The sequence below is a fragment of the Prionailurus bengalensis genome, chromosome A1 (genome assembly GCF_016509475.1).
Source record: "Prionailurus bengalensis isolate Pbe53 chromosome A1, Fcat_Pben_1.1_paternal_pri, whole genome shotgun sequence".
NCBI lineage: Eukaryota > Metazoa > Chordata > Mammalia > Carnivora > Felidae > Prionailurus > Prionailurus bengalensis.
The window spans coordinates 41,753,327-41,777,591 of NC_057343.1; positions in this window are offsets into that span (position 1 = coordinate 41,753,327).

Sequence of the window (24,265 nt, forward strand, 5' to 3'; positions counted from 1 at the left end):
ACTTACTGAGCAAACATACCTGTTATTATTGATATAATGTTTAATAAAATATTTTAACATAAACTGTATATTCACACAACTCCTTTGGTGTGAACAGAGGTGATATTCAGAATGGCTAAAAATCAGTACAGCATGGGCATTGACCAATCAGAGTGAATAACCAGAATATCAGAACAAATGCTGTCGTAGGTAAACAGTATAATGAACCTGCATGTTATATGCTGGCTGAAAACAGTACCGGATCCAGATCCAGTCTTTATCTTGCACCCATTTTACAGGCAAAAAAAAAAAAAAAATAGTTCAAGGGAGGTTAAGTGATTTATTTGTACTGGAAGATGGGTCTACAGATTCCCAAACTAATGCAGTTAACACATTTTGTCTCCATCGATACCTTGTGGCCTACTGTGACATATAGCAAGCTCAAAGGCCACATCTGTGACCTGTGGAATGAGCAGCCAATTGTTTTTTCTGTGTTTGTTTTTTCTTTTTGAGGGGCAGAGAGAGAGGGAGAGACAGAATCTTAAGCAGGCTCCATGCCCAGCACAGAATCTGACTCAGGGCTCAGTCTCACGAGCATGAGAACATGACCTGAGCAGAATTCAAGAGTCAAACGCTTACCTGAGTCCCTATGGTTTCTAAACCTATAGTTTAGGTTTCTAAAGTACTTATATAAGATTTTATCTTGGCTGGATTCCCTGTGACATTGATTTTCTATGGTCTCCTTTTTCTGGGGAATATGCTCTCTGAAGGCAGAACTGCTAATGCTTGTTCCTTGTACTCTGTACTCTACCAGGCATTCAGCAAAGATGTTTTGAAATACTTCAAATGGAGGAGGAAATATCAAGTGCATGTAAATTGGTCCTTAAATCAAAGAATGGTGGAATTTCAATGAATCCTTGAAGAGAAAGGCTTAGCACGGCGAGGAGCACAAAGTAAGTGTTGAATAGCTTTTGGGTGCGAACCAGTGTGCAATACAGACTCCCCTGTCTTCTACACAAAGGAATCACATATTACCTGGAGGGATTAGAGCCTAAAGTCAGAGCATGGGGCAAAACTTACAAAATTTTCATGAGTTATGAAAATCTCTTAACTCATCCATCTAGTATACTAAACTAGTTTTTGTCCATACAATTTTAAACAGATTTAAGTATGTCTAGATGCATAACGTATTTACTAATGTAGTTCACACAAAATTCTCTGGAAGTAGCAATACTTAGGAATTAATTCATTCAAGCCTTTCACTGCTTAGAATTCTTCCGTAAAATTACCAAGCCTCCATCCTTTTTCTGTTTGTTGTTTTGCCTTTGTCTCCCAGCTACATCTAACTTTTTGTTTAGGCAATGTTTTCTTTGGCCCTTAATTAGTTCTTCAATAGCTGTCTACAGGCGGTCCAGAAAACCTATAACCACCTGCTTCCCACCAGTCACTTTGAATGTTCTCAGCCTCTTTCTCTCTCTCAAACGCAGCTGAGTTGAGATAACTTAAAAAATAAGTGTGCTGGGGCGCCTGGGTGGCTCAGTCGGTTAAGCGTCCGACTTCGGCTCAGGTCATGATCTCACGGTCCGTGAGTTCAAGCCCCGCATCAGGCTCTGTGCTGACAGCTCAGAGCCTGGAGCCTGTTTCCGATTCTGTGTCTCCCTCTCTCTCTGACCCTCCCCCATTCATGCTCTGTCTCTATCTGTTTCAAAAAAAATAAATAAACGTTAAAAAAATATTATAAAAAAAAATAAGTGTGCTGTGATAATTCTGTGTCATTTGCTTATAGGGTGTTTTTAGTTTACATTCATGTTTGGATTAATCATATATAGGGTGGGCATCGTTACTATGTATTTTCAAAGAGCAGAAAAACCATATTTTAAAGAGTTTAGAAACTTTCTCAAGATTATATACAAGTAGTAATATGGAAGCTGGTTATAAACTCTGGTCCTCAAGTGTCAGATACTTTAAATCAATGGATCTCCAGAAAGGCATACCATGTGCAGAAGGAATTTTGAAAAATGGTTTGGGAAGGTTTTGGTTACTCTATAACGGGGAGAAGTAGCTGACGTTCAGTGGGTGGGGACCTGGGGTGTGGCTCTATTACAGCCTGCAGGAGAGTTCCCTTGTACCAGATCAGTTGGTCAGGCAAGGGAGACTTTACTCAAAACTTTTGCAGATTGAACTGAACTCCTCTGAAACAAAAGGTAGAAGCAGTTTTAAGCATTGGGATGAACTAGAGGAAATGTACCAGAGGATTATGGGCTAGCTGTTCAATGTGATTAGGCCATCTGTGTTTGCTAATTGTTGCTACCTACCCTCCCACAGAGAATGAAAGGTAGGGGCCCTAACTTCCTTGATGATTACATTCCAGGGATGGCTCCCAGGTCTTTGAGAAACTGGATTTTAAAACTGGTAAGAGGCTGGAAGAAGATTTACATCTCAAACAGGCAGAGAAATAATTTACAATTGCATGTTTTCTAAAGCAAATGCTCTCAGAAAAAGGAGGTTAGGGCCTAGAGTCAGGAAGGAGCTTATTTAAAGTTTAGTCAATCTTTTGGGGTGTCTGGGTGGCTCAGTCAGTTAAGCGTCCAACTTCGGGTCAGGTCATGATCTCACAGTTCCAGAGTTTGAGCCCTGCATAGGGCTCTGTGTTGACAGCTCAGAGCCTGGAGCCTGCTCCAAATTCTGTGTCTCCCTCTCTCTTTGGCTCTCGCTCTCTCTCTCTCAAAAATAAATAAACATTAAAAAATTTTTAAATTTTCTCAAGCTGAGGGAAAAATTAAGGCCATCTTGTTCAGGTCCTACATGAGAAAAAAATTGTCCCCATCTCCTGCTGTTACGGAAGTGAGGCCACTGCTCATAATTACGTGAGCCTGCTGACCTACTCTATTTACATATGGATGCAAATATTTTCACATGGTCTTAATAGAAATGCATCATCCAGGAATTCAGCGAACTTAAATTCAAGGAAGGCTGTTTGTTTTGAAACATAACCAAGATTTGATCATCATTATAGAAAATCATGTCACTAATGGCCACGTTGATCACAGATTTTAAATCACCAAAGAAACATCTGCTTAGGTCTGCTTTTTGTAGCTAATCCCTTTCGGGTGACTCTATGTGCAGATGCAAGAATCGCATGTACTTCATTTTGACTTCTAGTAAGTTCATATCTGAGTATGTACATATTATTTTATTATAAATTGTATTCTTTTTATATCTCCTTCGTGTTAAAGTCATAGCATCTTTTCAAGTTTGTTGGGGATATTTAAAACCTTTTAACATGTGAGCACTCCACCCTTGTTTACTTATGATAAGGCCAGACACAGACGTTGTATCCAAAATTCCATTCTTTGCCTCATAAATCACGAGCTATTCTACTGTCCCCACTAATCGATCAGAACTAAATGCTTATTACTCAAACTTCTGTTAAGTCTCTCTCCTTTTCCAGGAGGAACTTTGACTTACCTTCAGTCAGAGCCAGCAGACAGCCCCTCCTGAGAATATGCTGGCCTTACTGTAAATAAAACGTTTTTGACCTACTATCCTATGAAGCCACCCTTTCATCCCACTTCCCCAAATCCAGTCCTTTGTAGCCCTGTTTATTACTCACTGAAAAAGAATAACGCTTTCCTGCCTAGTCCTCAGCCACTTGGCAGACCTATGGGCCGAGACTTCTCACTGCCATGCCCTCCCTCTACTTTCAAAATCCTTTCTAACGAAGTCTCTCCTTACCAAACCCAGATTTGTTTTTTCCTTCAAATATTATTATATTGGCAAAATAAATAAACAAACTAAAATTCACCCAAGATCAGAAAAGTGCCAGGGAATCCAAATTCCGAATTTCTAGAATAGATTAACATATATATTTGAATGGTTGCTGGAGTCCTCTTCAGAAACTCATCATAGTAAATTCTTGAACACTCTCAGACTGCTGTGTCAGCCAATTTTATTGTTCCTTTCTTTCCTTACTTTTTCTTAAACTAATCACTCTTCCAAGTGTGCCAAAGCTAGTTAATCCCTCAACAGACAGGAGCTCTCGCTGGCTATACCACAAAGTGAGCCACCTCTGCCTTGGTGAGGTCAGACCAAATCCTAGCAAAGGTGGGAGAAAGTATGAATGTCAGTGGTAGTGATTGTTAAACAGACTGTGGAAAATGGGGAAAAGATTAAGCCAACTTTAGATGACCTTCGTGTGCATTTAAGTCATAATGGCCCTTGACTGCTCATAGCCACGTTCTTCCTCACAGAGCACTTACCCAGGCAGCAATTTAACAACACAGCTGAGTTTCCATTCTGATGATGGCATTAGTTTAGGGCCGGATGTGGTAAATGGATAAACAGTCAACTAATAATTACAACCTATGAAGTTATGCATTTTTTTAAATTAAAAAAAAATTTTTTTTAACGTTTATTTATTTTTGAGTCAGAGAGAGAGACAGAGCATGAACGGGGGAGGAGCAGAGAGAGAGGGAGACACAGAATCGGAAACAGGCTCCAGGCTCTGAGCCATCAGCCCAGAGCCGGACGCGGGGCTCGAACTCACTGACCGCGAGATCGTGACCTGAGCTGAAGTCGGATGCTTAACCGACTGAGCCACCCAGGCGCCCCAAGTTATGCATTTTTTAAAAATTTTTTTTCAACGTTTTTATTTATTTTTGGGACAGAGAGAGACAGAGCATGAACGGGTGAGGGGCAGAGAGAGAGGGAGACACAGAATCGGAAACAGGCTCCAGGCTCTGAGCCATCAGCCCAGAGCCTGACGCGGGGCTCAAACTCACGGAGCGCGAGATCGTGACCTGGCTGAAGTCGGACGCTTAACTGACTGCGCCACCCAGGCGCCCCAAGTTATGCATTTTTTAACTGGCTTGAAAACAATTTTCACTGGACAACAAAAGAGAAAAGTAAAAGGTAACCACCATGAATTGATATTGAAAGGTGTTTTGTTTTTTTTTTTTTTAAACCAAAACCTAGGGTCACCTGGGTGACTCAGTCAGTTAAGCATCCGCCTCTTGATCTCAGCTCAGGTCATGATCTCACCGCTTTGAGTTCTAGCCTCATGTCCAGCTCTGCCCTGACAGTGAGGAGCCTCCTTGGAATTCTGATTCTCTCCCTTTCTCTCTGACCCTCCCTTGCTCTCTGAATAAATAAAGAAATAAACCTAAAAAACAAGTAAACCAAAATTTGATCATTCGTTCCAATAACTGAAAGAAAATATAATCCTAAATTTAATAAATCAACTTCACATCTAATCCATTATTCAGTCAAGATTCATAATTGACACTACTGTGCACAGTTTCTTTCTCTAAATATTGAGACGCAGGCACCGTCCGCCAATTCCAGGGACTCCCACTGTGGGCATGGGGGACAGTGGCCGTTCTGCCAGAAGGGGAGAGTCAGTCACACAGCTACACCTGCTGTAGCTGGCAGAGGTCGGCGACCATAATCTCAGTCCAGAAAGAAAAATAAATGAAAGACAAACTTCACTTTTTAATTAATAAAATAACAATGCATTTGAAAGTAGACGACAACATTTTTCTGAATTTAATTTTCAAAAATAAACATTAATGTTTTATGTCAGTGTAATTATTCATTGAATCTTCTGGTCTTATGTGAGAAATATAGGTTTCTTCACCAGAGCAAAGACACATATACTAAAAATGGATTCTTATTTGCCTTAAATAGTTGGATTATTTGCCTATTTATAATTATGAAAACTTCGTTGAAGAAAACAGAATAAAACTGCTTAAATTGTAAATGATCTAATCATAAACTTATTATTGAATTCAAGGTTTAAAAATAAAGGTGAAATCTAGTGTGATACGTTGAATGTAATTCGATTCCTACATAATACTGTCTCATTTAAATATTACACATGTTTCTTATGCCAGTTTTGCAAAATAATAAAAAGGATATATCAGACATACAAATATTTTTATATTTTCTAATGAACATATTTTCATTCAAGCATGCTTCTCATATTAGTATTTCTTTTTACTATGCCTTCTTATCAAGTCATAAGAATGCCCCCAACTCTATGATCAATATTGTTCTTTTTCTACCTATAACCAGGAAACAATTGCTTCTATACAGATTTCTTTGTTTCTGAATGAGAAAAATGGAAAAGAGAAATAAAAGAGAAAGAGAGGAAGACAATGAAACTATGTGCATGTTCTTGGTAGATGGCTTAAAACTAGAAGATTATTGAGCAGATTTTTCTCCCCATCCCTGTCCCCCCTTCCTTTCCCCTGTGAACATGGCATGTCTCACTCAGTGAGGGTTTAAGGCAGGTGGAAAAAATAACCATAATGATCTTGATTTTCTCCCGATGTAGAAGGTGGATAAGGTCAGGGATGCAGGCCTGTGTTAGGCAGACGTGTCATTAGCTAGTGTGCAATGGTGATTTGAGTGTGTCTGTAGTGCCTTTGCCCCAGGTAATCCCAGAAAGATGAAACAACATGCCTTTTAAAACACAGTGGAATCAAGCTTCTCATTAGTGGAAGAAGCCAGTGTATCTCTTGGGGATGTCAGTCATCTCAGATACTGTCTACTACAAATTGTTCATTTTAAGGCAATACAATGGATAATCATCTCGCTTTTTCACTTTTTAAAATGTCTTCTATTATGAACATTACTATAGTTTCCCCATCTTCAACTGTCACTTATTCAACTTGTTTGGGACTACCAAAAATTTTGGCTGTTTCATTACCCCAATGATTTGTATCTCATTTCACACTTTTATCTGTTCCATCTTTTTCGATAGAGTGTATGTGTGTGTTTCCTTACCAGGTGTTATTAGCACTGAGCAACAAACAGTACATGCTCTATCAGTGTGCCACCCTCAGTCTCTGAGCTATGCTGATGTAATAGGTATGATCATTCCAAGACAACTCTAGTATATGAAGTGTCGCTTTTTAAAAAAAATTTGGGGGGTGCCTGGGTGGCGCAGTCGGTTAAGCGTCCGACTTCAGCCAGGTCACAATCTTGCGGTCCGTGGGTTTGAGCCCCGCGTCAGGCTCTGGGCTGATGGCTCAGAGCCTGGAGCCTGTTTCCGATTCTGTGTCTCCCTCTCTCTCTGCCCCTCCCCCGTTTATGCTCTGTCTCTCTCTGTCCCAAAAATAAATAAACGTTGAAAAAAAATAAATTAAAAAAAAATTTGGTTCTCATCCTCTACCCAACAATATTGGCATAAGATTCAATATTAATCATTTTTCGTGGTTCTCTCTACTGCCCTTGAGTTTTACCAAAAAGCTGTAGCTGCCATAGTCCAGGGAAAATGGGATCTACTGCCTCTCACTTTATAGCTGTCACTGTTGCTATCGATCCTTGACCAGAAGCATGGGGACTTTTAACAATCACCCAAGGTTAGAGTTCTTGGGGTTTAAGTCATCACACAGATATTCCCCAGCTACCACCATCCATGCTCCTCAGCCTTTAATCTACTGATGGTGACTCTGTTGCCACTCTTTGCCAGTTTCAGAAACTGGTGTCTTTCTGCCAACTTGAGGAATCTTCACCACTCTCACACACAAACTACCAGCCTTCTACACCTCCCATTCTAGGGGTAATTTCCAATTCTCTCCTTACAGGACTTAGAGCAGAGGTTGCAAAATGGCCTAAGTGGCCAAAGCCAACCCACAGAAGGGTTTTGGTGTGGCCTAAGTCATGTTTTTAAAATTAGGCTATTTCATATCAAAATGTCAATTTCAGGATGATTTTGAAATACAAAGAGGCTGTTAATTATAACTAGGAGCAAATGAATCCGTGATTTAAAAAAATAACACACTATATTTGACTGTAAAAACAATCAAAGTAAAGTAATAGGATAATTTTCACATGGAAGAGTTAACATATCGTCTCCCAATATGTTTTCCTCATATGTAGAGGACATTTGGTGATTGTGGCTACATGATCTATGTTTTTATGAGATAAGCACCCAAGTTTCTTGTAAACTTCACTGTGTCATTCTTTGTTCAGATAGCCCTGAGGAAATTAAAGTATACCCCCTAACTGCAGAGATAGGCATGTGACACAGACATGGCCAGACAGAGCTAAAGATACCAAATATTAAGGAACATATAGATATAGATATATAAAATATTTGGTATCTTTATATATATACACACACACACACACACACAATAAATGTTAAGGGATATATATATAGATATATATAATAAAAAGCAAAATAAAGGCTTTTTGTGGTGTCTATAAGATTGTGAGGATGTATCCTTGGTACTGTAGATATAGCTATGAGTAAAGATCCTACTAAGAATGAAGTCAACAGAGAGAAAAGCAGCACCCAGGGACAGAGGAAGAATGATACCTTATGATACTATTTGAGCCCCTATATTCAGTCATATCCAAAGCTGGTCTATCTCTGGACATTACAGATTCATAAGCCAAAATATTCCCTTTCCTCTTTTAACCACTTAGAATTAGGTTTCTGTCACGTGAAATCAAAAGCTCTAAAAAGGAGCCTGTTACATACATATTTTCCCATCTGTGAATGCTCTTGTTCTTAACTCCTTTTCTTCGAAATTTCTCCATAATCTTTAAGCTATACCCCTTCATCCTTTTTATCCCTTCCAACTAGTTGAACTTGTCCGTATCTTAAAAGACAAATGTTGTATATGACAGCCTAGAATCCAGAACACGGAGTCAACATGAAAATTCCACACTGGATGGTTACATGAGAAAAACAAAAAAACACTAACAAACTTTTTTTCTTTTAAACCACTGAAAATGGGGCACCTTAGTGGCTCAGTCAGTTAGGTGTCTGAGTCTTGATTTCAGCTCTGGTCATGATCCCAGGGTCATGGGATAGAGCCCCACATCGTGCTCCATGCTGAGTGTGGAGCCTGCTTAAGATTCTCTCTCTCTCCCTCTGCCCCTCTCCCCTGCTCACTCTCTTTCTCTCTCTCTCAAATATAAAAAAATTAAAAAAACACTGAAATTAGGAAACAATTTAGCTTACCATCACTGAACTATCAACATATTTTTATAATTCAGAGTTAGCTGATAGCCATGCTAAGATTCACAAAGGTCAAAATTCACATAGTATGCTAATGATTTTGATAAGTATCTATAAGTATTTAAAACAGATATGATGCTTAAAGTCTGTATTAAAATGAAAATAGTCCTCTACAGCTAGCATTTAACAGTCTAAACATAAAAAATGAAATACTAGAAAGAAGATAAAATATGTGGTAAATTAATTTTTATTTTAATTTAATTTCAATCCATTACAAAGTCCTTAATTTCAAATGACAGTGAGAGTGTTAATATGTGAAATTCGTTGCTTTCATGGATTATGAAGAAATTCACAACAAACAAATTTAAAAGTAAATTTAGAGGACAATAAAGTCATAGTAAAGCAAAATCATCCTTTCTCCAATAATTCACATTTTCACTATTGTGGCATTTGACCAGTATTCATAAAATCCACCCCAGGACTAAAATTATTAGTGAATGGCTGGAAACTGAAGTGAGCAGGCATTTAGCAATTGTTCAGTGGTCTGTAAAATGAATTTCTGATCTCAGTCCAGTCGTAAAACCTTTCAATTGATGCAAGTCAATGCCTTTTCTATCAGTCTCATCAGGGAAGCCTGGGACTGCCTGAACAGAGACACAGAAATGTCTCCTATAGAGCCAAAATCTGTAAGTCAAAATTAAGGATCACTGGTAAGGGAGTTACTGTCTCTGCTTGAATCATTCTGTAGCTAAGTGCAAGGCTTTAAACGATGATTCTAGTTCCTTTAGGAAGATTTACATTCTCTCTAAAGATAGAGTGGAATAGATACCATGAAAATCCTGTATCCAGTGAGAAGAAATTGAAGATAAGAAACTGCTTCATTCCACTGGGAGGAAAGTAGCAGATTACCTACAGTTCTAGTCAATAGAATAGACATTCAGACTTAGAAGTGGAGTGAGGTCTGAAGAGTATCCTTTATGTTCAAATGGACCATTGCAATTCAAAATGCTTCGGAAGGGTCAAAATTCTACATGTATCTACATTAAATGTATTTATGCCTCTCTGAAATGACTTGACCATATATGTATATGTGTGTGTGTGTGTGTGTATATGTATGTATATATATATATATATATATACACATGTGTATATGTATATGTATATATACATATGTATATGTATATATATATATATATATACACACATATGTATGTTTTGTGTGTGTGTGCAAAATTTCAGGTGCCCCTTAGGTCTTTTTCAAAGGATTTAAAATGATTTTTATTTATTAATCTGTGTCATATTATTATTATTATTATTATTCTTTCAGCCTCTTTCATAAAGTTACACTTCATTTTTTTTAAGTTTGGATTAAGCAGGGGTCTGAGGGATCAATCAAAATGATTTAAACTGAACTCTACCACATACCCAGTGGCAAATTCTACAGTCAAAACAGAACAGACTCTTGCTCCCCTTCTCCCTGGTTGCCTGAGAAACTTATGGTCCTCTTACATCCTGAGTGCTATATCCTTTGTGATTGCTGAATTAGGAAGAGCTGAGATATTAGGGTATATATAATCTTTTTAATATTCTGATCCCAGATAATGGGAAGATAACATTTTGGAGTAGAGATTAATTTGTCTAATTTTCTAGGCTACAAACAGGTGCTATATGGAGCAAGATACCAAGAACCTAAAAGATTTAGATTAGGTCACCAAATGAGAACAAAGATTAGATCACCCTAAGTACAGACACCTCCAAATTAAAGGTTAAGTTCTCAAGTTTGAAACCTTTTTACCCTCTTTTCTCATAAACCCCTCTGAATTTTATAGACCACAATATTAAAGCAAGGAGAATGTTACTATGGGGAAATTTTATAGTTCTTAAGAAGTTATTATCTACACAAACATTAATGATGATTTATGCCTTTGGTAAAATATACTGATTGCTTTCAAGATGTCAATAAATATCATAAAGATGTAAATGTGTCCTTTATAAGCTTTACCATGTAGATTTGACTATTCTTTTTATCTAATTTGTATTTGTGACATTCTGTATAGAATAGAATAGAATAGAATAACATCTACATATATCAGATTGTACTGATTCTTGCTTGTATTATTATTTCTCTATCACTTGGGCATTTATTCACATACAAAAAATGTAGATAAGGATAGAGTTAGTCTCTTAATTGATAAACTAATTCTATAGGAAATATTCTTTTAACTGTTTAATATTTCATTAACTAGTTTTACTAGTTACATGTAATTATCATATAGCCCTGAGTCCTGGACATATCCTCAAATTCAGGCCATCGCCATCAGAGTACAATTTATTTCTCAAGGTGAGAGAAACAAAAACATTCAACGAATAGGGAAGGGACATAAGAATAAATTGCGTTTATTATATTGTTTCAGCGTATATTAAACCTAGTGTGGGAAATGTTATGCTCCCAAACCAACCTCCTAAGAGAAGTCTCTAATTATGAGGGTTTCTTTTGGCTCCGTCAGCACCTTCATTTAATGCCTGTTGGGTTTCCTACCTGCTCTCATTTCAGGACACTCTTAATTGGGCCAAGGCATGTACAAACATTGAGAATCTGACATTCCAGTGTGAACTTTATATTCCCTCTGATTTGTAGAAGATTCAATCACTCACTTTGTTTATACTTGTTGTTTTATTCTTTCTGCAATTGTTTCAGGCAGGAAAGCAAACCTAACAGTCTAAACCCATGAGTAGAACTGGAATCTGTTCTGGTTATGTACTACATCACAAACCACACCAAACTTGGTAGCTTAAAACAACAATCAGCGTACTGTGTCTGTGACTAGTAAGCCAGGAATTCAGGGCTCATTTAGCTGAATGATTTTTCTGTTCTAAACAGCACCAAATGTGGTTACTGTTTTTATTCAGCTGGCAGCTGAGCTGTCTAAAAGATCCAAGATGGCTTCACCCACATTTCTGGTGCCTTGTCAAGAATAGTGACCCCAACAAGGCCATCCTCCCTCACTATGAGTTCTTAGGACTTCATGTAATCTTGCCAGAAGAAAGATCAAAATTCTAACATGTCAGCTTAGAGCTTCAAGTATGAATATTCCAAGAGACAGAGCATGGTACAAAGTCACTTCTGCCATATTCTACCAGTCAGAGTAGTCACAGAGCCTGCAACAGATTCAAGAAGCAAGGACATAGACCCGACTTTTCAATGAATGAAGCATCAAAGATTTTCTGGATATCCTTAATTACCACACAAACAGAAATGTATTGGTGCAAATGATCATTAAAAATCTTAATGTGTAAGAGCTTCAATCCTCTTCATTTTAAAAATAGTACATGAAATTCTGTGGTAATTAGAGAGTTTTTCAAGTTGAAAGATTTGGTAAGATTCAGAGCAGAGACTAGAACTATGAGCTCTTGACAAAATCCAGCACCTTTGAACAGAAAAACACATTGATAATAATTACGATTTTCTGGTAGATGCTATAATTATTATCCTCAACACCACAAAACAGTATAGCACATAGTACTTGCTGAACAGGTGATGGCAATAAAAGAAGCCTGTGATATCAGTTTATGGTTTGAATGCAGATTGTAGTCCGGGCTCTAGAGTCAAACCTGGTTTGACTCCAGACTCCAGTATGAATGCCATTAGTTATTTCACCTCCCACTTCCTAGGTTTTCTGGTCTGCAACAAGACAACTACCTTGTTGTTTTGTTGTCAGGATGCAATAAGAGACTATGTGAAGTGTCACACACAGATGCGTTTTTACCGGTTGGGGTAGGATGATAACACAGTTCTTTCCTGAAGACTTTTATTGTCTCATTCTTATCAAGGTAAGGCCATCAGCTGAGAGTGAGATGCAGGGGCAATGTAGGAATACTGAGCAAAAAAGAGAAGCTATAAACTGTTTTCTCAGAGAGTAAAAAAAAAAAAAAACTGTGCAGAATTTCAGAGCAATTGACTGACCCTTTGAAGTCTGTGGGAATGAATTTAAAGTGAGACCAGACAGTCTGGTTTTCTCCAGTAATATTCACTTGTTTAGATGAAGTTGCTCAGAAGGCACAAAGTTGGGTCAAGCAGAATTAGGATCTCACAGGCATGTATGACAGAGGGAGAAGATTAAAAATAGTTAAAATTTTTGCAAGAAAATGATAATAATGGACTTTGAACAATATTAGGAAGGAGGTTTGTATGATTTTTCTAACATGATAGAGTCATAGAGTCATTTCTTTAAAAACCATACTGATAGCAGAGGTGTGACAATTTCGGATAATGCCTAGGTCCAGTTGTATACCTGACAGTGAGATTAAAAAGCGTGGAGATAAAAGTTATTAAAATTGAGGTCACACAGTGCTGCTGTTGAATCATGTGGATAACAGACTTCTGCAGGTAAAGACAGAGGTGCAGTTTCAAAGCCTTAGAAGAATAAGAGTGACAGAGAAGGAAGAAGGTAAGAGTAACAATGAGGAGAAGGGCTGATTGGCCTGAAAACACAAGCCTCAGAAGACAAGGTCTTTTCTATGAGAATGAAAGAAAGAGTTTTCTAAAACCTGTATCTCAGAGCAAAAAGTAGTTGAGCATGTTCTCAAGATTCTGAGGTATTCAGGCAATGTAGAATCAGCAACAGCATTTTTAGAAGGCTGTAGGGAGGTTGACTCTTTGCAAGACTAGAGGGTGTCACTTAAGTCACAGGTGCTGGAAGAAGCATTCTATCATCATCATCGCCATCATTGTTATTGTTCCCTGCTGTTATTACTATGACGGTTATTATATGACCAGGCCCCAGTGGAACAGATTGAGAGGGAGGGCAGGGGGTTCGGTGATTCAGAGACAGGCAAAACAGTAGAGTGGTGAGGGCAAAGATAAGATGTTTCCCATAGGTGCTTACCTGGCGTGTGGTGACTGAGAAGTAGGATGTTCTCAGTATTTCCAAAAAGTTAGTCCTATTATATTGATATGAATGGATGGCATTCTAGAGCAGTGTTTCTCAAAATTTGACTTGTGTATGTATCACCTAAAGATCTTATTCAAATCCAAATTCTGATTCACTAAATCTGGGTAATGCCAGAGCTTTTTGTTTTTGTTTTTTGTTTGTTTTTGTTTGTTTTAATATATATTTTTTTATATTTATTTAGTTCTGTGAGACAGAGCGTGAGCAGGGGAGGGGCAGAGAGAGGGAGACACATAATCAGAAGCAGGCTCCAGGCTCCGAGTTGTCAGCACAGAGCCCGCACGGGGTTCGAACCCATGAACCGTGAGATCATGACCCCACATGGAGTCGGAGGCTCAACCGACTGAGCCACCCAGGCACCCTAAGCTTTTGTTTTTCTAAAAAGCTCCCAGGTGCTGCCTTCTTTTTATTCACATTTACCCAATTCACGTCCCACGCTACAGGCCACGGAAAACAGTGAGAAGTCTAAATGAAAACACCTACTCTTCACCTATAAGGACATGAAGAAAAACAGAAAAATGAGTTAATTGGTTTGGAAAAATCTATTCACAATTTATTCTCTGAATATTTGTTATATCTCTCTTCTGTTAATAACCCTATACCAAAATACTTTGTAGAAAATATGTTAGCAATAATGTGGTTAAATTATACTCCTCAAACATTTCAGGTATTTCAAGAAGTGCTAAACTTGGGGAAAGGAGAAAGTGATATATAGAAGATTGAAGATTACCAATAAATTTATACTTCATGAAACTAATAAACTGGTGATTTTAGAAAGATTGAACTCACATAGACATTACACACTGATAAAAATGGCTTCCTTGTAAATTGTGGTGAGGTGACTGATCTTGGAGGAGAGCACTAATCCCTACTCTTAAAAAAAAACTCTAGAGGTGCCTGGGTGATTCAGTCAGTTGAGCATCCAACCCTTGATTTCAGCTCAGGTCATGATATCTCAGTTCATAGGAATCAAACCCTGCATGGGATTCTGCGCTGACAGCATGGAGCCAGCTTGGGATTCTCTGCCTTCCTCTCTCCCTGTTCCTCTCCCACTCTTGTGCATGCACTCTCTCTCTCACTGTTTCTCTCTTTCAAAATAAATAAAGTTGAAAAATAAAAATAACCTGAACATCTCAGTACATTTCTGGATTTTTAAAAACCAACAAATGAAAGAAATTAAATTTAGAAATCTGATTCAAGATTTTCTATAGTTTTTGGGCAAAATTCCTATGAAGTTTGTGGAAATTTTTACGTTGAGAAGAAGTCAACCTCCAGTGAAAATTATCAACAATAACTTTTTCAAGCAAGAAAAAAAATCTAAATTTTCCAATTCAAGGGTGCTGAAGAGGCACAGAAATTGCAAGAACTCATAAAGAGTGGCAGATATAGATGCAATATGTGTCCTGACTTGGAATGACTTAAAAATATATGAGAGAATAGCAAAGGAGAAATGTACAAGAGAAAAATATGCAAGAGAAAACTCGAAGAAACGCTTGACTTTTCTTGGTATTTTTTCATATAATCATTCACATTAGGCACATCTCCTCTCTTTGTTTCCACGTCAGAATGTTCTAAAATCCCTCCTCATAGTCTCCAAATATAGGTAGACACACTGAAATGTTATGACTGTACGGTCAGTCTGTTAGAGTTTGTGAGTGTACAAGGGTATCATAGTGACTCAACTCAATGACTAGTGACTAGTTTTGTGTGGAGATTCAAAGTCCCAGTAGCCCTGAACCAAGTTCGTGATCTCAGATGATGGCAGTCAGGTCTCCTGAATCCAATGCCTGCATGGTCAGGGGCACAACCTTTGTCCTTCTGAATGACTTCTCAATCTCTAAATTAATTGTCAGTACAACCTTTGTCCTTCTGAGTGACTTCTCAATCTCTAAATTAATTGCCAGCAATATTCTTCTGGTAATAGGCTATCAATGGAAACTTGCTCAGGGAGGGGGTGCAGGCATCTAAACCTCATCTGCATTGATCCAATTATGTGCAGGGCCATATTCTAGGGTCTAGGCATAAAACTGTGAGTTGAGCAGTCACTGTCTTCAAGGAGCATAATTGTGTTGTGCTCATGGGAAACAATGGGAAAAGTTCCTTGACATTGGATGTCCTAGATATGGCACCAAAACACAGGTGAAAAAGCAAAGATAGACAAGTGGGACTATATTAAACTAAAAAGTTTCTGCACAGCAAAAGAAACAATCACCAAAATGAAAAAGGCAACATATGCAATGGGAGAAAATATTTGCAAACTTTATATCTAGTGAAAGGTTAATATCCAAAATCTGTAAATAACTCATATGACTCAATAGCAGAAATAAGTCTGATTTTAAAATGGGCAAAAGATCTCAGTAGACGCTTTTCCAAAGAAGACGTACATATGACCAACAGGTATATATGAAAAGGCGCTCAAAATCAGTAACATCAAGAAAAGGCAAATCAAAACCACAGTGAGATATCACCTCACACCTGTTAGAATGGTGATGATTTCAAAAACTCAATATACTTCCCTGGTGACTGTATGCAGGTACATGCACAAAATCTGGCATCTCTTTAGGGACCTGTTTTGTAAGACTTCCAACCCCCCGCACCCATCCTTTTCTTTCTTGCTTTCTTGCTTTCTTTTCTCTTTCTTTCTTTCTTTCTTTTTTCTTTGAATATACTTTTTTTTTTGAAACTAAGGTTGTAGAATTACAAAATTCCTTCAACCTTGGAACCTTAAGTAGAATGCCCTCAAATGGACCGATTTTAATCCTTAGGTAGCAAATGCGTGTTGCTGCTCATTTAATACAATTCAGTTGGAGCCTCAAGAGTCCAAGAGTACCAAAGTACTCCCTATGCTTCCCAGATGCCTCTTTCCTGAGCCACCAGTAGGTGGGGATGGGTGGGGGGTGGGGGAAGAAGGGTACACCTGAGCAGGGAACCTCAGGTGACCTAATATAGTTTGCCAGTGCTTACTCTATTGAAGACCTGGTTTTCATTTTTGAAGACACTCATGGAAAGGTATGTTTCTAATAGATTCACCAGTGCCTACTCTGTTGAAGACCTGGGTTTTCATTCTTGGAGAAACTCATGGAAGGGTATGTTTCTAATAGATTCACATATTAATATGTTCGAAAATGTCCTGGGTGCAGCTTATGCCACATAATTATGAAGATTGTTCTTGAGTATTGCACAAAGGCTACGATGTTGGAACGGATAAGTCATGGGTGTGAAAGCTTTAATTTACCTACCTAATTTTTTTTTTTATTTTTGTAGCCATAGTCTCTATTTTCCTAATTTATGATCTCTGAAGTCTTCTGACACCATCTTAAACCTGAGTTGACCTATGCTGGGAGCAGCTGGATGTTCAAGGTATTTTTGCGATTCTTTTTTTTTTTTCTTATCACCCTCCTTTTTGTATATACAATATGAAGCAAATAAAAAACATTGCTTCGATGATTTAACAAGGAAGGAGAAAGAAAAACCTTAATTTCTGAGTGGAGGAGTCTCCTTCTATGTGGAAAAGTTGATCAAAACTGCTATCAAAATTTGTGTTATTGCACCTGATTTTAGCATCCAAAGAATTTTTGGCCAAGTTGTGCCTTTCCTCCTGGAATTGTAAGTTGAACACAATACTGGTACCTGTTTACATTGTGAAGTGGGTATTGTTACAGAGAACACACCAGAGTCTTTCTCATTGTTAAGAAAATAATGCCTTATGCCCAGTAAACTCCACCAGAAGTCTGCTAGAACTGATAAATGAATTCAGTGAAGTCGCAGGATACAAAATTAATGTACAGAAATCAGTTGCATTCTTATACACTAATAATGAAGCAACAGAAAGACAACTAAAGAAACTGATCCCATTCACAATTGCACCAAGAAGCATAAAATACCTAGGAATAAATCTAACCAAAGATGTACAAGATCTGTATGCTGAAAACTATAGAAAGCTTATGAAGGAAATTGAAGAAGATACAAAGAAATGGAAAAACAGTCCGTGCTTATGGATTGGAAGAACGAATATTGTTAAAATGTCAATACTACCCAAAGCAATCTACACATTCAATGCAATCCCAATCAAAATTGCACCAGCATTCTTCTCAAAGCTAGAACAAGCAATCCCAAAATTTGTATGGAACCACAAAAGACCCTGAATAGCCAAAGCAATATTGAAGAAGAAGACCAAAGGTGGGAGGCATCACAATCCCAGATTTAACCTCTCCTACAAAGCTTTAATCATCAAGACAGCATGGTATTGGCACAAAAACAGACACATAGACCAATGGAATAGAATGGAGACTCCAGAATTGGACCCACAAAAGTATGGCCAACTAGCCTTTAACAAAGCAGGAAAGAACATCCAATGGAAAAAAGACAGTCTCTTTAACAAATGGTGCTGGGAGAACTGGACAGCAACATGCAGAAGGATGAAACTAGACCACTTTCTTACACCATTCACAAAAATAAACTCAAAATGGATAAAGGACCTGAATGTGAGACAGGAAATCATCAAAACCCTAGAGGAGAAAACAGGAAAAAACCTCTCTGACCTCAGCCACAGCAATTTCTTACTTGACACATCTCCAAAGGCAAGAGAACTAAAAGCAAAAATGAACTATTGGGACCTCATGAAGATAAAAAGCTTCTGCACAGCAAAGGAAACAATCAACAAAACTAAAAGGCAACTGACAGAATGGGAAAAGATATTTGCAAATGGCATATGAGACAAAGGGCTAGTATGCAAAATCTATAAAGAACTCACCAAACTCCACACCTGAGAAACAAATAATCCAGTGAAGAAATGGGCAGAAAACATGAATAGACACTTCTCTAAAGAAAACATTCAGATGGACAACAGGAACATGAAAAGATGCTCAATGCCACTCCTCACCAGGGAAATACAAATCAAAACCACACTGAGATACGACCTTATGCCAGAGTGGTTAAAATGAGCAAATCAGGAGACTATAGATGCTGGAGAGAATGTGGAGAAACGGGAACCCTCTTGCATTGTTGGTGGGAATGCAAACTGGTGCAGCCACTCTGGAAAACAGTGTGGAGGTTCCTCAAAAAATTAAAAATAGATCTACCCTATGACCCAGCAATAACACTGTTATGAATTTACCCAAGGGATACAGGAGTGCTGATGCATAGGAGCACTTGTACCCCAATGTTTATAGCAGCACTTTCAACAGTAGCCAAATTATGGAAAGAACCTAAATGTCCATCAACTGATCAATGGGTAAAGAAATTGTGGTTTATACACACAATGGAATAGTACTTGGCAATGAGTAAGAATGAAATATGGCCTTTTGTAGCAACATGGATAGAACTGGAGACTGTTATGCTAAATGAAATAAGTCATACAGAGAAAGAGAGATACCATATGTTTTCACTTTTACGTGGATCCTGAGAAACTTAACAGAAGACCATGGAGGAGGGGAAGGGAAAAAAAAAGCTAGAGAGGGAGGGAGGCAAACCATAAGAGACTTAAAATCTGAGAATAAACTGAAGATTGATGGGGGGTGGGAGGGAGGGGAAAGTGGGTGATGGGCATTGAGGAGGGCACCTGTGGGGATGAGCACTGGGTGTTGTATGGAAACGAATTTGACAATAAATTTCATATTAAAAATTTAAAAAAAAGAAAATAATGCCTTATGAATGTATGATATATGGAGAAACCCCAATAGTTTTACCTGCTGATACTATATGTCTTGTTGGAGAATAAATTTTGGATTTTTTTTTCTCTCTCCGTCCCCCAAAATCTCAAAAGGTAGCAACTGTTGATCAGGCTGTGGAGAAAAGAGAACCCTTATACATTGCTATTGGGGATGTAGGTTGATGCAGCCACTACGGAAAAGAATATGGATAGTTCTCAAAATATTAAAAATGGAAGTAGCACATGATCCAGTAATCCCACTTCTGGGTATATATCCAAAGGAAATAAAATCACTATCTTTAAGAGATATCTACACTTCCATGTGTATTGTAGCATTATTCACAATAGTCTCCATAGAAAAACAACCGTGTCCATCAACAGATAAATGGATAAAAAATGTGATATAGACCCATACACACACACACACACACACACACACACACACAAATATTATTCAGCCTTAATAAAGAAGGAAATCCTGCCATTTGTGACAACATGGATAAATCTGGAGGACATTATGTTGAGCAAAGTAAACCAGACAGAGAAGGACAACTATTGTAGGATCTCCTTATAAGGGGAATCTTTAAAAAAAGTTAAATTCATAGAAACAGAGTAGAATGGTGGTTACCAGCGATTAGGGGTGGGAAAAATGGAGGAGATGTTGGTCTAAGGGTACAAACTAAGTTAAAAATGAAATTCCCTGTGCTCATAATCTGAATAGTATTAGAGCAAAGGCAACATTAGAATTCTTTTATTTCCCTCATTGTATTAAGTTTCTATAGTTCTATAAAAATTACACAAATTTAATGGCTTAAAACAACATAGATTTTTTTACTTTACCGTTCTGTGGAAGTCTAACATGGGTATCTGGGCTAAAATCCCAGTGTTGGCAGGGCTGCGTTCCTTTTTGGAGCCTCTAGGGAGAATCTGTTTCCTTGCTATTCCAGTTTCTAGAGGACATGCATACTTCTTGGCTTGTGGCTTCCTTCCTGCTTCTTCAAAGCCAACGATGTTGCTTCTTTCTGATCATTCCTCCCTAGTCGCATCTCCCCTGACTACAGATGGGAAATTTTCTCCACTTTTAAAGGGCTCTTGTGATTAGATTGGGCCCACATGGAACATTTAGGCTAATCTCCCCTTCTCAAGGTCCTTAGCTTAATCATCTGCAAAGTAGTCACAGGTTGCAGGGATTAGGACGTGGCCATCTTTGTGGGGCCATTACTCTGCCTATTACTCCCATTTTATGCTTTTCATCTCCTTCTTCAAACTTGATAAGAATCACTCAGAGATTTTCTTGAAATCTCTTCTTAATCAACTCACAGTCCCTCATTTCTAATGAATAGATGCAAGCCTCAGCTAAACTGCCAGTTCAATTATTATGGCAGAACTTCATTACAGCCGTGTTATAAACATCTCAGACAGTATTTATCTATCCATCTATAAAAGCCAGTATTAAGTAGCAGGCTTATTTTATCATTTCTCTTTAGTGTGCATCTTAGTTTTACTAGACCCCTAACAGATTGTCTCAAACATTCTTTGGATGTACATCCCCCATACAAGACTCAAAAAGAAAAAAAAAATTGCACATAACCTAAAGGACAGCCTGTGATTATGAAATAAATATTCCATCACTGCAGATTCCTTGTCTTGATTCTTGCATGTCAAGTTAGAGCTGGTTCACTGGGAGGTGACTAAGATGTTTATGAAGGACGGTAGAAGTGGAGCCAAAGCCCCAGAAAGCTCAAGCCAATTGTGTTTATTGGGATAAAAAAGAAAACATGGTACAGACAATGAAAAAATACATAAGTATGGGGTGCCTGGGTAGCTCAGTTGGTTAAGCGTGCAACTTTGGCTCAGGTCATCAGCTGGCAGTTCATGAGTTCAAGTCCCATGTCAGGCTCTGTGCTGACAGCTCAGAGCCTGGAGCCTGCTTCAGATTCTGTGTCTCCCTCTCTCTCTGTTCCCCTCCCACTCACACCTTGACCCTCTCTCTCTCTCTCTCTCTCTCTTTCTCCTTCTTTCTCTCTCTCTCTCTCTCTCTCTCAAAAATAAAGTTTAAAAAAAGATTTTTAAGGAAAAATACATAAGTAAATGTATAATCAAAATATATATGTAATATGATTGTGACCAAGTGTTACTAAAAATATAATATAAACAAAAGGAAGACACAATCTAGCTAAAGTATTGAAGAGTAGCATTTCTGTAGGTTTTATTTGATCTCAGGCCTGAATGAGGAGAAAGAATCAACCACCATAAGTAGCTGGGGCAAGGCACGGCATACAGAGGAAACAACAATTAAAAGATCTTGAGGCAGGAACTACCTTGGGGGCATAATGACAGTTTGTATAGCTAGAGAAGAGTGAACAAAGGCTGGAGGCAGGAGGCCAGGTGTATAGGAGATAAGGACAGAAAGGTAAGCAAGGTCCAAGACATTTAGAGCTTTATAGTTAGAGAGGCTACATAATTTATTGCTTTAACTATGTCAATTTTTGGAGTGGAAAGGACACTGTCAACAAGAAAGAAAGAAAGAAAGAAAGAAAGAAAGAAAGAAAGAAAGAAAAAAGGAAGAAAGAAAGAAGAAAAAAAGAAAAGATAAAAAGAGATCATTGAGAACAGAAGGCTAGAGCAATTTAGGACAACTCATATAAATGAGGACTCTCCCAGACAACCTGAGACACATACCTTCCTTACTTATAGACCAGGTAATGAGTTTTAATTTTGTCCCAGTGCAATATGGTCTGATAGCTGCCCTAAGAAGATGGTCTGACTGTACTGTGGAGAAGAGATTATGAATATCCAAGAGAGGATACGGGGACCCAGTGAGGAGACCACTGCATCCAGCATTACAACATTATTGGTATAGCAATGAAGATGCTAAAATGGTTAGATGTAAATTATAATTTGCAGATAGTGGTGACCGGCCTTGGGGGTGGGTGTGAGGAAAAGAGAAAAATTAAGCATGACTCAGGATTTTTCTCTCAACAGGTGCGGAGACAGCAGTGCCCTTCTGATCTGAAACATAGATGACTAGGGATGGAAGTGTGGTGGGCTTCAGTGAAGGTAAGAACACTACGGTGAAGATTCATATTTTAGAATTATTTTTATAGAGGAAATATGTAATGTCCCCTGGTTGAATGGCCTTGCTTGAACATGGTGTAGAAGATTGGCAAAAATCATGAGGTCCATATCCCAGTTGGAGTCTGAAGAAAAGAGAATTGAAGATGGCTGGAGACTGTGATGACAGTTAGTACAAAAACAAAGTAAAACACTGAGTTTTCTTTTCAAATAGAACAACAAATCACATCTATCAGACCCCAGTTCTCCTCTTTCTCAGTAATAGAAGAATTCCGTAGAAGAATTCTATTATTCTCTCCTTCTAACCCCCACCTTTCACACTAGGATCAGATAACAGCCTTACTGTGTGATCTCAAACAAGTTACTTCACCTCTCTGTTCTTAAAAATCCTCATCTTTAAGACGAGGACAATAAGGCGCTTCTGGGTGGCTCAGTTGGTTAAATGATTGGCTCTTGATTTCGGCTTAGATCATGATCTCACGGTTCATGGGGTCAAGCCCCGGGTCAGGCTTTGCAGTGACAGTGTGCAGCCTGCTGAGAATTCTCTCTCCCTCTCGGTCCCTCTCCACTTTGCACACACATGCTCAATCTCTCAAAAATAAATAAACAAACATGTAAAAAAATAAAGTAAAATGAGGACAATAAATGTTGCTACAATAAGGTTGTTGAGAAGATTAAAGTAGATAATGCCTGCAAAATGCTTAGAACGGCATTTATATGTTGTTAGTTTTTATTTATTTTGTGATCATCATTACTAATGTCGTTACTACTAGGGTATCACAAACACTTGTTTATACCACCTCCAGACTCAGAGAAGCCCCCTCCCAAGAACACAATGACAAATGTCCCCTTCCCCTTCCTTAAAGAAGGGAAAAAATTGCTCTTCCGAAGCAGGAAAAACAAACGAATGTTTATACCCTGGTATATTAAATTTCATATATACCTATGATTTTTTAAAAGTGAAACTAAATGCTTAAATATTTATTTAAATTCACTTTTAAAACCATGCTTGAGCAAGCTCTTAGAAGAGTCTCTATCAGGTAATTTGATAAGAAGTATAGCTCCATCTATGGGAGCCCACCCTATGTTGAGAGCTATGTTAGGCAGTTTACACACATCATCTTGTGTACTTACAATACTTTTTCTATGTAACTATGAATATCTCTGCTTTTATAGGTCTGACGTGTAGTTTATTCATTTTCCTGAGACCACGGGTTTAATGGACTTAAGTTCCTCCTGTTCCCACTGTACAGAAATGGCTCAACTGTGTAATACATATCTGTAAACATCTATTGAGCTCTATTCTGTACAATGAGCTTCAATTACAGCAGACCTGTGGGACATGGATCGTAATTCCCATTACACAAATAGGGACACAGAGAGGCTCTGAGAAATCAGTGATTTGTCCAAGGTTACATTATGTAAAAGGTTTGACACAGGGGAGCATCTGGGTGGCTCAGTCAGTTGAGCCTCTGCCTTCTGCTCAGGTCACGATCTCACAGGTTTGTGGGTTTGAGCCCCACATTCATCTCGCTGCCCTCAGTACAGATCCCGCTTTGGATCCTCTGTCACCCTTCCTCTCTACTCCTCTCCCAGTCATGCTCTCTCTCACTCTCAAAAATAAGTAAGTGTTACAAA